Source organism: Ostrea edulis, chromosome 10, assembly GCF_947568905.1.
Source record: "Ostrea edulis chromosome 10, xbOstEdul1.1, whole genome shotgun sequence".
In the NCBI taxonomy this organism is placed as follows: Eukaryota; Metazoa; Mollusca; class Bivalvia; order Ostreida; family Ostreidae; genus Ostrea; species Ostrea edulis.
Window position 1 is genome coordinate 19,108,083 of NC_079173.1, and position 13,514 is coordinate 19,121,596.

The 13,514-nt window shown below is 34.8% G+C and overlaps 1 protein-coding gene and 2 long non-coding RNA genes across 3 annotated transcripts in view; all 3 read left to right on the top strand.

The window, feature by feature from the left end:
* Positions 1 to 13,514, top strand: part of LOC130051024 (vasorin-like) — a 291,342-nt gene that overhangs the window by 200,894 nt on the left and 76,934 nt on the right. The gene's annotated exons all lie outside the window — the stretch shown is intronic.
* On the top strand, positions 868 to 3,697 carry LOC130051028 (uncharacterized). The gene is made up of 3 exons (XR_008799423.1): positions 868 to 915; positions 1,548 to 3,237; positions 3,626 to 3,697. It is a non-coding gene; the product is annotated as an uncharacterized LOC130051028 (long non-coding RNA).
* LOC125667722 (uncharacterized) lies at positions 5,416 to 7,565 on the top strand. The gene is made up of 3 exons (XR_008799414.1): positions 5,416 to 5,628; positions 6,941 to 7,111; positions 7,354 to 7,565. It is a non-coding gene; the product is annotated as an uncharacterized LOC125667722 (long non-coding RNA).

The window sequence follows — 13,514 nt, forward strand, 5'->3', positions numbered from 1 at the left end:
ACCATGTTTGTTATTATGTGTAAATTGAATTGTTTCTATGCAAATGATATAATACTTTTCAAAAACCTATCCCCGATACATGAATTCGGCTCCTTCCTGCGAGTATTGGCTATGCTTGAAGTGCTTTACTTCCTTACAATGACAACCGCCGCGGTTGCCAAAAGGTTCTAGCTTTCCCCAGCATGCTGAAGGCCAAGGTTCGAATTCCGGTGGTGACAAACCTAATTCGTTAAAACATGTAGTGACAGTTCCATCGCCAAACGATCGGCACCAGGTATGAATGTCACGGGTCCTCTGAGATGACCTTAGAAACGGATGTCCCGTGTCACAGTAGGTGTTTCACGCTAAAGAACCCTAACTGTTCAATGGCCGTAAGCGTCGATCATATGTCTAAACTTGAAGTCCTTCACCGGTCTTGGTGAAGTCTCAATATGAGTGAAAAAATTCTCGAGCGAGACGTTAAACATGATATAATCAATCAATTAATCGTTGCAATTACCAACGACATGAAGAATTAGATCATCCTTCTTGTGGTAGGATATGTCCCAACCTCATGGCAAACACAAAGGTTTACATCAGATGGATAAAGCTCTAATAAAACACTAGCACTAAAATTACACTAAATATACAAACGTATTTACAAATTACGTTTTTATTGGATTTGGTATGTGAATGGATGTTTTATAGGGAGCGAAATAGGACACGCCCTACTACTCCAATGCACTAATTTACAATGTCAATGTAGAAACGACTTCACAATGAGGCTATAATTGTAACGTTTATTTGTCTTTGATACGAAAACAAAATGAATATACACCAAACAGTATATGTACATGTATATACCAAAGATTAATGAAAGCTGTACCATTTCAGATTCCACCACTGGTTCTACCGACGTGGAAACAACAGTTCCTGGTACGTATTTTGGATCTATTTAATGAAAGGTTGTTTGATTACTGGTGGTACATGTAGCTTAAAACCTAGGACAGTTAGTCTTTGTTCTAATTGTTCATTCGTCAAGTTTTCTATATTAAAAGAAAAAATCACAAGTCTATTTAATTAAACACCCTAAGATTTATCATAATAAAGAAAGCACCGTGATAGCCTTTATCGTCATTCCTGGGACAAAGTTTGAAGCTCTTTTCAAACAGCGGGTGAAGCATCACTATGAGTTAGAATTATAAAACTATCAACAACGGATGCTTACTCCTCCGAGACACCTGATTCCACCCACCTTTTGTGTGTTTAGAAGTCCGTGTTTGCCCTATTCTTACTTTTGCATTCTTTATTTGATCTATGTAGATTTATTACTGTTCGGTATCTTCAATTTTCATAAATACAAACGAATCGAGTCAACAGCTAATCTACAGGAGTTGCTTAAAATAATTCTTGTTTTTCCTTTCATTCTGCGTTCTTGGTTATTAAGTACTGAGTGTCAAACCCCCGGAAGCTCAACTTACTCTGAAATGAATCTTAGAAGTGGTTTTTTTCCCTCCACCTAAGAAGTATCCATGCACCTTCGTATATGAATGTTATTATCTATTTAGATTTCATCCCAGTTTCCACTGATGCAGAAACTGTCTTGTCGACAATAACCGGATTTGGCAAGTATTCAGCATGTACCAGACATTTTGAACATTGTATAAAATGCTGATTTGTAAAGTAGCAATTTACAGTATACGTCAAAGACACTTGATGCATGAATTTATCAGCAATGAATGACATTGTATCTTTTGCCGCTAACATTATTGAAAACATCGATTTGAAATGGCCTTAAAGCTTGAAGAATTCCAATCCACCAGGTAAACTCCTTGTGTAGAGATTGGATTATTGTCCAATATCTAAACTGCCCTTGGCATCGGAAGTAAGTTTGTTATTTTATGTAGTTATTTACAATTATTATGACATACCCTATAAATGCATACACATGCGCATATATATATGTACATATACATTTCTAATGTTAACAATTGTCCCACATACCATTGTGTACCGTGAGTAGGATCTAATTTGATGCGATTTCGAATGACTTCTAAACATTACATACATCTGACATCTGTCTACATAATCAGATTTGTCTTGTTTGATATGCCGCTGATTAAGGTGTTATCAGTAGCACGTGGAAACAGTCATCATTCTCATATAGCTTGCAATACGAGTCAACTGAATCTTTGTATGATACTGATAAATTATAAAGTTGTGAATTTTACTTAGGATCAACTTGCATACCAATTTACTGTTAGTTATTGTCTCAAAAGTGGCATATCATCATGCAATTAGGAAGAATGATGATACCTTTATACAATTCAAATAAATTTCCGTAATGTAATATATATCATAAAACAGCAACAACTTGTTTTCATTCATGTATTGAAATCCATCAAACGAACACACTGTATAAAATGAAAAGTGATCAATTAGAACAACTCACAAATCAATCAAACCACGGACGATTCACAAATGAACTGCTACCTAGAGACCATAGGATACATGTATCCCTGTCTTCAGCACTGATGGACCTTTATATCCATATATTCAACTCTGGTGTGTATTTCCATTCCATTTGTCAATGCTGGTGAGTAAAACTATTTTTCTCTCTATGGAATATGCTACTATAAAGCAAAACATCCTTCACGTACCTATGTAAAATGTTACACGTTTACTTGTTATGTACAAGTTCACCTTTTGCTTGGTGTCTATAAGGTATAATTTTACTCGGTATGTATTTATGATGTCATACGTTTTCTCGGTATATACATGGTATACGTTCACTTGGTATGTTCAAGTTCTACTTTTACTTTAGTTATAAGTGTACTCGGTGTGTATAAGGCATGCGTTTACATCGTCTATACAAGTTATTCGTGTACTCGCTGTGCGCGTATTTTGTACGTCTGGAGAGATGAGGGATCGAATAAAAAATCACATTATTTTCATGTTTATTACACTTATTACAATGACGACAATAATCACAAACATGGAATCCGGTAAGTTTTAAATATTATTTTATTATTTATTTCTATTATCGTATTTGAACATTTCAGGAGATCAGAAAAGATGTGACTGTTGGGTAAACAATGGCGTGGTCTGCTGTGGGGTTTTTCTTTGGATCGGTGTCAGATACTGACGGGCGAATTAGGGTTGCTGGTTTTTCATACCGTTTGTTACGCCGTTCTTGATATACTGATTTTGCCTGTGGATTGCTTTGCTTACATGGTCAAGATATAAGACACACGGCAGGTATCCTCATACGCACCTGATCCTACTTCTGATGTTTCCAGTAGTCCACGTTTGTCTTATTCTCAATTTTATATTAATCTGGGAAGCCAATCAATTCAAAAATAATACAACTGTATGAAAGTGAATGTATAAGCTATTTCTAGTCATTTATACTGTGTCCAAATTTCATTTTGCAAAGGCATAATACTAATTCATGCCTTTAAGTTCATGATGACTTGATATCACGAAAAAAGTACAAGTATTTTAGTTTACAGATTTTCAGACAACTGCATAACATTGTTCTGTTGAGTTGATTTTTATCATTTTCTGTATGTACAAATTTCAATACCTCTTTGTCACTATGGAACTTTTACATTTTACCAAAATATCGTGAACATTTTCATTTCAGATTAAAATCCAGACACACAGATGGGATTCGAGCATTCTACATTCCGCACATAATTCAGAAGCTCTATCCACTACGCCGCTGAATTAATTAGTTGAAGTAATTAAACAGATGTTCTATATGAAAAAATATACAGAGTCCTTACTTATATAATATTAAGATGTATATTCATAATGCATAAAAGAAATTATCTGTCCTCTATAAGAGACTGGAACTTAAGTGGGTCAATATACTCGTACCGTTCAATCCTTACAAGCAATGTACCCTTCGAGGCCTCGGTCCCATTACTTCATTACTTTTATGGAATGGATAGGTACTCGGGCATTAACCTATACATAAAAAGACCGTCGTATGTTTTTTTTTCCTGTTAAAATACTCAGTACATTCCACTTTTCAGGATTTACGAAATTGTCTGGGTACAAAGTTTAAATTTTTATTTAAACCAAAAATACGAGTATGTAATACCCTTCAAAAATAATAAAAAGTATAATAGTATTAACATTTTTAAAGTAATATACCACCCTGTTTATGGTTCAAAGATATCAGACAACTGGCTATCAAAATCAATCGATGTGTTGTCAGACATAATTCTATACTGATTTAATTATAGCATAACCTGTTTGGAAGATATGGAACCACTTCCTTAAACAGTCAAATTCTGCTGGTTACACCATCCCCGAATATATTTCAAGGACAATATATTGAGAAGTGTGTACAAATGATGAATACTGGATAGTACGAGGTAAATCGAGCACCAATTTAAGGAGGGAAAATGGATGTTTTAAGATTGTATATGAAACTGACGAAATACTGAGGATTTGAATATGAAACTATCTTACAATATGCTAGAGTCAAAGAATATATTTATTTCCCGAGTCTCCTTTACAATTGGCCACTATTTTTCTGATTATGAATTACTTGTCTGAGATTTTCTCGCGAAATATTTGATGTTATTAAACAGTCAAAAAAGTAAACTCCAGATACAAAACATAAGTACAAGGCTTGCGACTTCATTTTTGCATACAATTAATGTCAACTATACGATCCACATTATATATGCGATACATGATCATTATTTAACAATTTAATGGATATGTATGCATATTCACAAAAAAATCCTTTCCTCTTCTGGATTTATTTCGCACTCATTGTGGTATTCACAATAACACTTCACTCATCCTGCTGAACAGTTATATGATAAAAAGAGCAGTATCAAATCCACATTATTTTACTGAGGATTTGAATATGAGACTATCTTACAATATGTTGGAGTCAAAGAATATATTCATTTCTTGAGTCTCCTTTACATTTAGCCACTGTTTGTCTAATTATGAATTACTTGTCTGCAATTTTCTCGCAGAAAGTTTGATGTTGTTAAACAGTCAAAAAAGTAAACTCCAGATACAAAACATAACTACAAGGCTTGCGACTTCATCTTTGCATACAATTAATGTCAACTATACGATCCACATAAAAAATACGATACATGATCAATATTTAACAATTTAATGGATATGTATGCATATTCACACCAAAAAAAAATCCTTTCCTCTTCTGGAACTCACCATTTATTTCGTACTCATTGTGGTATTCACAATAACACCTCACTCATCCTGCTGAACAGTTTTATGATAAAAAGAGCAGTATCAAATCCACATTTTTTTTAACTATTAGACCACAATAATGTTGATTTTAACACAAGGCTTCTAATACAGGGAAATGAGATGGTACAGTGAAATGGAATGTAGTGCTATGTTGACTGCTCCAAATTGTTCCTTCTTTGTTACAGATAAGCATTATATCAACAGTAAAAAAAGGAGCAATGTCGCCATTTGATGATTGGCGCCCTGCCCACTGGACATACCACGACTGCCACTCCAGTTCACTCGGCTGTACATTGAATTAGTATTGGCTTCGGTTGGAGGGAGAGCTTAGACTGTGATGGACTGGTGTCTCACTCTGTTACTCTTATCCGTTAACCACTTATCATTCCGAGGAATGACAATGTAAGCTTTGCAGTCTCCGTAGCTACGGAAGACATATTGCCTATCTATATGATACTTGCTTTTTTCCGTTACATATTGCTTGTTGTTATTTACTATTAAATGTGACAAACATGAATAGGGTAACTTCTTAAGAAGATCATAAAGGCTTTAGATATGAAAAATATTTTTAAAACATCTTAATTGAATCCAATTTGTAGTTGATTTTAGATCTTTACGTTTGAAATATCAAATTTAATTCAATTGTTTTAACTGATATTATGGATGCAAGACAACATCATCTGAATTAATATCAATTAAGATCAGAAAAGTGTAGGTCCATTATGAGCAAATCAGTTTTTCGAAACTAACTCACTACAGCCCAATCCCAAATGTGACAGAAAAACTTCTGAATGTCAGAGAACCACATGCATTTGTTATCAGTCTGCAATACATCAATGGCTTGGTTTGTTGGAAAGTGTTCAGTGAATCCACCATGTAATTTAAATTTTAAAAGTTGGCTTATTTTAGTTGGGTTTGCTAAAACGCGGTATTTCTTTTGGGTTTAACACATTCGCAGGATATCGGTACATGCATGAACTTTCACTTTGCATAAATCGATCACAGAGGCAAACCATTTACAAACACCACATCCGTTTGCTTTAAATTCTATATGATATATGATTATGTATATCAATTATTTGAAGTATAATCAGATTTCAATTTCAATTATCTTAAGAATATCTAGCTTAATCAAACACATTTTCGTTTTAAAAAACCTGTGCTTGGAGAAAAATTGTTGAGGACATGATTTATTTTTATAGATCAAGTTAAGCAAGGGGGGGGGGGGGTTGTTTTAATTGGATGGGCTTTTTAAATCTTTTGTCGACTTGGTGGCCAGAAAAAGAAATGTACTAAACTTTGAAAAATTGAATTCCAATTCTAGTCTTTTTCGGACTTAGGTTTTTGTAGGTTTATTTTTTTTTTCTTAATCTATCTATTTTTTTCTTTTGTTCTTTTTGTGGATTTAAGTTTTTTTTATGATAACCTACAATCACAAGCCGTCCATTATCCGGTCTGAGTGTTGGCATCACCCATTTTCATTTTCGTAGAATCCATGTAAGAAACCCTACTGGAATTTTAAAAAAAATGCATTTGAGTTTTTTTCCTGATTATGCAAGTCTAAAACATTTAAACAACGGTGTTGATGATTGTGCAGGTGTCACTTATTGCACGAAACTTAGATTTTAGCCACACTTGTATATTTTGTCCGTATTTAATGTGATTTATATCATTTTTATTTTTAAAAGCACATGGTAACACTGATATTTCAAAGGATGATCAGAACTCATTAGTACCCCCGCAACTAGTAGGATTCAGAAGTATTCATAGTAGAGTTTTTCACCCCAATCTCAAATGATGTGGCTGATGCAGAACCCGCATTCCCCATGGTGAACTGAAACTACTTCAAGTGAAAAGTGCCACAGGATGACAAAACTTTCTCATGGTATTTATTCTCAGTTCGTCTCTTTCAATTGATCATGGATTTTCGTTCAGAACTCGTTCGTTCTAAATGACCAGAAAAATAACAATCACCATATCATTGTAAACCATTAGCAATGCTAATCAAGAATATACAGAGGAAACACCTGATCAGTTCAAACACAGTAGAGTCATTTACTAAATATCTGCATGACAATTGATTGATTGTAAATTGTTTTATTTCCATCTTCAGAATTTCTTACTCAGATGGAGACGTCACCAATGCCGGTGAAGGGCTTCAAAATTTAGGCCTATGATTGGCGTTCACAACCTTTGAGCAGGGGGTATTTATTCTGTCACACCTGCTGTGACACAGGGCCTCGGGTTTTGTTGTCTTATCCGAAGGACCGCCCCATTTAGTCGCCTCTTACGACAAGCAGGGATACTGAGGACCTATTCTAAATCGGATCACGGTACAATTTATGATTGAAGATATCATAGAACCATGCATCGTTTCATTTTATTGAATACATCAATGAATAGTTTTAAAATCAATACATTGAGTGTTGCAATACATTACAGGAGGTGCATCGGCCATAATCAGATCCACAAAAATTCCACAGGAAACCAACCAACAGGACGGACACAGAATTGTGTACACTCGATTTAAGATGTAGATATTAAACTTAATTTCTATCAATATGTTGAGGAGTGTATACATGTGATAACTATGTGGCGATACACGATATACTGTCTGTAATCGTAAATAAACGATAACATACGTGTTGCAATAATCTGTGGTCCACTGGCGAGAACTTTACGTTGTGTTTGAATAAAATATTTTATTTATGCATGGCGGAGTTGAAATAATTGGTTGAAACTTCCATTTGTTAACTACCACCTTTGTTTCCTCATTAACTTTTCCATAATGTATGTTTTATTTGTGATTTTGTCATTTATCCAATGTTTTGAAAAGAAGAGAATCGAAGTAGTAAGCCACGGCTAATAGAAATCTTCAACACCTATGCAGAGTTTGGCTTTTTAATCACCACTGCGATATGACTGAAATATATGCAACGCGCCAGAAGTTTCAGTTAACTGACTACAAGAGACGATCTAATTAAATATACTGCATCAACAATATACAAAATTAAAACTGTTATTAAATCAAGATCCGTACATTCTTGAAATCATATATTATCAAACGTAGGTGCATGACTGTTTTTACATACGGGGAACATTATGCAGATTTATATTTCTTAAATTTGAAGCTTTGAAAGGTGACGATAACGAACAATGATCAATCGTATAAGTCCCATTAGCAATACGAATTATATAGTTGGGCAAACATGGAACCCTGGACACAGCATTGGTTGGATCATGAATGAACCGTACATATATTCGTCATAATAAGCATTCATTGTTTGGGAAAAAATATAGTATTCATATTATTTTTATTTTTGGTTGCATTGCTAAATAGCGCATTTGACCTGATTGGTATATCTAATTTTCTACCATGTCTTTATATGAGCATTATATGTAGCCCTGGCTATATATATCATGTTGTTACGTTGTTGGAATATCACAGTACAATATTTACACGTTTTACAGGATTGAGCACGAGTCTTTTCAAACTATAAACCAAACTGTAATAAAATTCTAGATACATTGGCTCTTTCGTTTGTTATTACGCATGTAGCAGCGATGGGGTTTCCTCACAATCACCTTTACTGATACAATAATGGTTTAGAATTTAGATGATCGAAAACTACTTAGTCAAACAGAACAATGTTTGTGTGAAACGTTTTAATGGAAGGAAAATATTCACAAAGTATTGAAAGCTGAAGATAACGAACAGGGATTTCTCTCATAACTCTTATAAAGACTATAAAATAGGGAGTTGGGAACATAGGAGCCTTTGGATATACCATAGGTGGGTCCAGGTGCCTAGGACGGGTAAGCATACCCTGTCGACCGGCCACATTCATTTGCATGCATTTCTCACAAGAATGGTAATCCCCTTGTCATAACAACATATATACGGAAAAAAATAAATACCTTATATCACGAAAACATTTCGCTAACTCACCTAAACATAAAATATAAACAAATGAAGATAACGGACAGTGATTAATCTCATAAATCCCATAAGGGATACAAAATTAAGAGAACAGCAAATACGGGCCTTTAACCACACCAAAGTTGGAAGCAGGTTCTTAGGAGGAGTAAGAAACCCTATTGAGCGATCACACCCACAGTGAACCCATATCGTGATCTGGGCCTGATTTTCGAAAGATGGTGGACTTTACACGGTGTGAACTCAGTGTTAACTTCTGTGTAGAATTTAACCATGCGATTAACTGTTTTTCAAAAGCGAGTTTGCGTTAACGTTGTATCAATTCTGTGTTAACTTTAATCCACCTCCAGTACCTGGGTTAGAGAACACAAAGTATGTTAAAATTTTCATTTTGTCAGCAAATTTATTCTTTTCATGTTTATAACTACTTTAAATGTGTTTTTAATGAAATAGTTTGGTAGTTTTCGAGTTTGAAAGCGATAAAATTCAAATCTTGCGATATGCATATTTACTATCGTTATTTTTGCGCCATTATGTGTGACGTCATATGCGCCCCTAGGTTTGAAAACATCTATTAGTCATTTCATAGACAGATTAAATTTAATCGACAAAAAGCAAATTATCACGATTTTTTGTGCCGTGTAAGGGTGTACTAGTTGTCGGTAGAAAGGATTTAGACTGAGTATTTTTCAATTGTCGAAGGAAGGTATGAGAAAAAAGACGTGGATAATTTCTTTTGTTAGAGCAAGAACTTTACCTTTATAAAAACACCCAGTCACATTTTCAAAAACCACTTGGACAGAGACTCAGATAAACTGCGAGGAAATGGATAGATCGAATCTATAATCACTGGTAGGTCTACAATCTGCATTCTGTTTTGATCTCCAAATTCAATACACACTCGGATCAACTGACCTTCACCTTGTAACAATACATAATGTATATATACAATGTAACTTGTGGTCCCAGTTTCTACCAACTGGTAGATTTACAATAAAATTTAAATATACAAACCAATTGAAGTTTTATCTATAAATAATAGAATATTGTATTTCCCAGCTTTAGATTGAATTATAAAATTATTTCTCATTGAACTCTAACATCTTGAGTACGTCAGTATAGCGCCTTGCTCCCACGTCCTAACGACGTGCAGATTACAATTCAAAAATAATAAGATTGATTTATTGATATAGAATATTGTGATTTCTACTTTAAATTTGATTATTTTTATTGATTTGTGTGGTTTTTGTTTTTCTTCTTTTTTTCTTTCCGAAATGCACCCGTGACAGTAGCTTGACTTAGGGCCTAGTTGTCAACAGTGTAACGTACTATAATTGGTCACGAGTCCAATCCAAAAATAAATAATTATTGTAATTTTTATTTTAGAAAAAACAGCGCCAATTACAGATGTATAAAGAAATAACATTACCAAACAGTTTGTAGACAGCGACCCATATAAACATTATTTACTCGCAATATTGCCGATTTCATACTCGCTTTCCTTATCTTTGGGTACATCGTTATTTGTATGTCCTGGTAGCTAAAACATATAAGACTTGGGAAATATGTCAACATCGATTTAAATGTTGCCCATGGTGAATAAATTAGGCCCCTGAAAGCTGAGTTTTTTAATATCTCACACTATTTCACAATCAGTTAATCGAAGAAGGGCGCATGTGACGTCACCATACCACGTGACTACATAACTAATTAACTAGACTTTTTGAAATATGGGCTTAGTCTGTATTGCGATTAATTATCGCAATATTTCGGCGAATGAACTATTATTATTGATTACTATAAGCATAAGGAAGACAAATTGTATGTAATTCTATATATTTTGAAAACATGAGATGTGTCCTTTAGTCTTAACATTGGTTTAAAATGGCCGTCTACTTCATTTTATGTCCGCCTCAGACCAAACATCATGGAAATTTCAAGGGCTCTGACATTTTGAGGTGTATTCTGATGCTGATCTCTGACGGTTGTCATTAATTGATATATTCGTCAAATCTCGTGCAATTAACCTTGCGGTAATGGAAAAACTGGACAGTTGGATGGTGGTGTGATTTTACACTTTTCTATCAGTGGCAATATCTTGCAAGTATATATAGATACTTTCGGCATAAACTTTCAATGAGGGAGGGGGCAGTAAAATTCGTATTATATTCACTTTTAAGTAATCCTGCAACAGGACCCATGCTTAAGATGTAACAAAGCTTGTTGAGAAGAGATCAGAGTAAGTTGACACTCAATTTGGAAATTTTCCAAAGGGGAGTACTTTGAGCATTTAGTAGAAACTGTTCAATATATCTATTTTAATCTGAATGGGTGACAACTACTTTCCAACCCAGTGCAAATTTCAAAGTCAGGCAATATCAGTTTTGTATTTAATGAGAAATAACTGAAGGTCTATGAATCACTCAAAATAAGAGAGATGGAATGTGAAGAAATTGAGAAGGAATTCCAGTGCAATAATCCAAAATGGCACAACATAAGGAAATACATGATACCTGCTTCAAACGCTGGGGAAATTGCTAAGTGACGAGCAGGTACTTTTCACCCTATTTTTATCATGATCTTACTACGTCACCTAAGTTACCCAGGTGATCATTAGCCATCAAATCCTTCCGTCCTCATCCGTCGCGTGTTAATAATTAAACATTTCAAAGTTCTTGAAAAATATTTCCCCATTTTTCTAAATTTGGTTTTAATCATTTTGTTGTAGGAGCAACCTAAATTATTAATTTCATGTCTCTTGCACCCAGAGGCTTTAAGGGCAAGGCTAAACTGCCAAAGTTTTAAAAATCTTATTTACTTCCAAACATGAAAAGCGAAGATAACGAACAGTGATCAATCCCATTACTCCCATATGTAATACAAAATAAATAGATGGACAAACACGGACCCCTGCATACACCAGGGGTGTGACCAGGTGCCTAGGAAGAGTAAGCATCCCCTGTCGATCGGTCACACCCGCCGTAAGCCGTATATCCTGATCAGGTAAACGGAGTTATCCGTAGTCAAAATCAGTGTGCCAAGAACGGCCTAACAGGCGGTATGAAACACGTCAGACAGCATCTGACCCAATGATAGGTTGTATTGACGAACTAGATCGCAATAACGACCATAGAAATTGCGAAATCCAGATTCAATGGAGACTGTTGAAACCCCTGTACCATCAATTTGTTTGGCACATCTAGCAAAACATTAGAAAGATATGTCTATTTAAAAGCTGTCTACGTAAATTGTACATTTCATGACACCACCGGGGCTGGGGTTTTTACAGAAGGGTGTGACAAAAATCTGGATATGATGTTCAGTGAAAACTGAGTAGACATAACTCAGAGAGAGGATCATTCTGGTACCAAAATCATAGATATCATGACACTGGGGCAAGAGTCGGGTTGGGGGGGAATATAATTGATAATTACAAAACAGTTTGCCAACAATTTTACGGTTTTTTTTTTTTACCTCGGAGTAGGGTTCAAAGCCAGAATAAATCTTAAATACAAATATGAGACGGGTGCATGTATGGGCTATGGTACTCTAGTGATCATTAAGGCATGTGGGCGTCTTCATTTTAAGAAAAAAGATTTTGACGTTATCAAAAACGCAGTGCATATTACTTCTCTAAAGATAGAATCATCATTTGATAGTAGGTTGTCTTGCAGAAATGTAGTTAAATATATTATGAATTAATTAACCTGCCCATCGTTCGTCAGATGGTGAGAAGATCCCGGACTGTCTCAAGTCTACGAGACATGTACAGACGGCGGCTATGAAACATTGCATTGTGAAGATAATACTGCATATTTGTACAGTGAGATACAATGAAATAAGTTAGCCATCTTATTCTCCCCAAAGCTGGATGGATGCAATATATACATTGTCAGTACAGGATTTGGGTAACAGTACACACATATGCAAAATTCACAATAATTAGTGATCATCAATAAATAGTAGATATATAGTAGCAATCTAAAATTTGAATATGTTATAAATGTTTTATTGTAGAAATGTTTCCATGCGGTGTTGTTGTCAGTCCTTATGCCCACTGATTTGCTGCGATCCCTGACAGAAAGGTGTATTTGCCAGACAGAAAACCTTGCCATGCACGTTTAGAAATAAAATGTTCAAATACTGACAACTAAGGAAAAGTAAATTGTCCAGCAAATATTGATGGCAAATTGCAATTGAAAAAATTACAACTATTACTATCAAATAGAAATGCAAGTGGGAGTGACTGGACTTCAGTGGTGCGATGTTTTAGAATGGTTAGAAAATGATGTACATTTGGAGACATTCGATGATGATTTTTCCGCAGTGTACAGAAACAAACGTGATGTAT